Below are 3,509 nucleotides of genomic sequence, written 5' to 3' on the forward strand. Positions count from 1 at the left end.
AAATTCACCCCCCTCAGAGTGTGTGCGGGGGTAGAAACTATCGGTTGAGACCAAAAAAATGAAATGTACCAGGCTGTAAATATGTTTTTTTAAAGCTGTAAAATCGGCTATTTTAACATGGGGCTCAATTGGAGTTGCTCCCTTCTGGAGCCAGCCCCCAGCGACAGCCCAGGGGATTGCAGCTTTTTGAACGCGGAAGTGAGCTTCACTTCTCAGACCGACAACTGCCCCCTTGACTGATTGCTACCGCTCTGGAAAACAACAGAAGAGGACGGTTTGAACGGAACAGCAGTTAGCAGCAACAACAAACAGCACGGAGGAGCAGTGGACTGCAGCCAGCATCACCGGACTTACTGTAAGTTTTGAATGTTAATGTTAACATACTAACATTTATTTTGAGTGCTGTCCGGCGGGTCTGTGTTATTTATGTGCTTTTTTGCCGCTCTCCCGGAAGGAAACGTTGTGCTAGCAGGGCTAAGGGGCTAACGGCTGCAGCAGAGCTAACTGTCTGCAGTCAGAGCTTTCCAACCGTTTTCTTGTCAGAAGCTTTTTTGGTTGCATCAACCCTCTGGGGTCGACGCACACGCCGACGTGTTTGCGCAAAGGTCTCACATGTTTTTGTTTATTTCGGTCATTTTACGCCGTAGAAAGCAGTTCAACTATCCGTGTGATCGGGAGACTTTCCCCTTTCAAATGCTACGTTGTTAACAGAGTGCCACTAAGTTAGTAGAGCACAGGGCAGGCACACTGCCTGTGTGTCTTGACTGTGTGTCTCATGTATCTTCTATAGACGCTCGTTTTAAATTCTGTATGAACACTGAGACACAGAGATTGCTGTTAACAGACCACAAATTAACTGCCTGCGTCCGTTTTAAAACAAACAACTCTGCTTCAGCATGCCAGCTGGTTTTCATGACAAAGATGAATAAATCAGAGTTCAGAGGATGATATGACATTAACTGTGTGTGCAATAATTTCAGATAACAGATATGTTTGAGGCAGAAGAAGTCCAGACTGAGAAGAACCTGCCCTGGCCTCACTAGAAAGATGATGGAGACTGTTTCCCCGGCGCCAACAGACAGTGATGTCCTTCCCACCAGTGAAGTGAGCTCATGGACCTCAGGCCTGCTCTCCAAATAGAGTTTGAGGTAATATGGATCAGCTCTCTCTTTAAAGTGGAAATTGTAATTCTTACCCATTTGTCAGCTATTTGCTGCTTTACAAATGTGCGAACTGTTTAAGTGTTGTTGCTGACTTGTCCTTGTGCTGTTATTTCAATGTGTTTGTATGCAGAGCTCCAGCGGAGTACGAATCAGAACCACATTCTGAGCTAGACTGCCATGTTCGTCGACTGATGACCTTATTCAGACAGAAGGCAGCAAAAACTGGGAAGGCAGCAGATGCTCTGGCTTTTAAACATCCATGATGAACAGGTAAATAGATTACACATTTCATAGGTTGAACCAGAAAACATTGGACAGGTTCAGTGATTCAAAGGAGCTTTTTGAATTTTGCAATTAGTCCACTTTGTTTGATATTGATATTGTGACAGTGAAACATTAAATTGAAACGAAAGACACTGAGTGTTGCTGGCACTTTCAGATGGAGCTTTCTCAGTACTGTAACTTTTGTCAGAATTTTGCTTTGTAAGTTATATGTTTGTAAACAACCCTCTACTGTAGGTTCCAAATGACCAAAATGCATTATCCTGACAGAAGGATGTCTGTGTTATGTGTTACAGGAAAAAGAAAACGCCCTCTCTCCTGCTCAGTCCTGATTGTGAGTCCGTCCAACTGCCTCCTAGCGGTAGGAGATGTGGCGGTAACCTCTCCTGTGGTGACGCCTGCGACTCCCCTGAAATATCATCAGGTCATCACACAGAGTTTGATTGAGAAGTGCAGGTGTGAGTAGGGGTCTATATGCTTTGAGTGTGCTGTGCAAAGCACAGATTTTGTACGTGTATTGAGGGGCACATTGGTCAGATGTTTGGACCTGTCTTAACTGGCATGCTCTGCTATTTTCATATTGCAGTTCCATAAATACTGTGAGCCAAAATGTTGAGAAAAATTAAGCTGTTTCCCTTTTATGCAGTCCTCTGGGACTTTTTGCTGTTTAAATAATAAAAAAAAAGGTTAAATGCAAGACTAGTTTTTATTTTGTCTGTCTTATTAGTAGTAGTTAATGTCTTGAATCTAGTAGGTGAATGTCTTGAATCTAGAACAGTATTACTTTTGTAGAGCTTACAATAAGCTAAATACACTTGAGATGATGACAGGATGGTAAATTACGGCTTATTATTGCAAAAGAGCATTGCCCAATATGAGTCAGGAATGCTAACTTCAAGACATTTTGTCTCAAAATGTCAGTTTCTAATCTTATTTCAAGTAGGTGGTGGACTTAAATCTAGAACAGAGTCACAATTATAGAACTAAAAATAAGTTAAATACACTTGAAACAAGCAGGATGACCCCCCAAAAAATGCTACTTTTGAGGGGAAAGTACTATTTTTGAGCATCACAAGCTTATTATGAGACACAAAACATCACAATACGAGTAAAATATAGCTAAAAATGAGTTTTCCCAGCTAATTTCAAGATCACTCTTATCTTATAAGGCTTAAATATAATGTCTTATTTCAAGAAATCTTACCAAGAGAATTTTCACTTGTTCCATTGGCAGATTTTTTTGCTTATTACAAGCAAAAATATCTTGTTTTAATTTTTTTTTGCTTATTTTTGGAGAGGCCGTTTTTCCAGTGCATCTCTCTCTCTCTCTTTCTCTCTCTATCCCTTCTTCACCAGCTCGGTCCCGACCGACCTCGGAGCCTCGGACCTTTAACACATCAAACGACAGATAAAAGCAGCAGAGACGCAGCTCGTCCTCAGACCGAGGCTCCCGCTGCATCTTGACATTTCACTGAGCTGAATCTGAAGCTCTGCGGTCGCGGCTCCTCCTGAGTGGAGCTGCTGAGATAAGAGTCTTTATATCTGCTGCTACCGCTGCCATGGAGCCGTGAAGGAGCTGCTGCTGCTGCTGCTGCTGCTGCTGCTGCTGCTGCTGCTGCTGCTGCTGCTGCTGCTGCCGCTGCTGCTGCTGCTGGTGCTGCAACATGCTGCTGCTGCTGCTTCACCTGCTGCTGCTGCTGCTGCTGCTGCTGCTGCTTCACCTGCTGCTGCTGCTGCTGCTGCTTCACCTGCTGCTGCTGCTGCTGCTGCTGCTGCTGCTGCTGCTTCACCTGCTGCTGCTGCTGCTGCTGCTGCTGCTTCACCTGCTGCTGCTGCTGCTGCTGCTGCTGCTGCTGCTTCACCTGCTGCTGCTGCTGCTGCTGCTGCTGCTGCTGCTGCTTCACCTGCTGCTGCTGCTGCTGCTGCTGCTGCTGCTGCTGCTGCTTCACCTGCTGCTGCTGCTGCTGCTTCACCTGCTGCTGCTGCTGCTGCTGCTTCACCTGCTGCTGCTGCTGCTGCTGCTGCTGCTGCTTCACCTGCTGCTGCTGCTGCTGCTGCTGCTGC

At 45.4% G+C, this 3,509-nt stretch overlaps 1 long non-coding RNA gene across 1 annotated transcript; it reads left to right on the top strand.

The window, feature by feature from the left end:
- The first annotated feature begins 255 nt into the window (after positions 1-255).
- Positions 256-2,056, top strand: LOC146960044 (uncharacterized). Its single transcript, XR_015035534.1, has 4 exons — positions 256-355; positions 981-1,148; positions 1,294-1,433; positions 1,742-2,056. It is a non-coding gene; the product is annotated as an uncharacterized LOC146960044 (long non-coding RNA).
- Positions 2,057-3,509: the final 1,453 nt, after the last annotated feature.

The sequence above is a fragment of the Trachurus japonicus genome, unplaced genomic scaffold (assembly GCF_045865225.1).
Source record: "Trachurus japonicus isolate A0001 unplaced genomic scaffold, Traja_1.0 AP030750.1".
NCBI classification, from domain to species: Eukaryota; Metazoa; Chordata; class Actinopteri; order Carangiformes; family Carangidae; genus Trachurus; species Trachurus japonicus.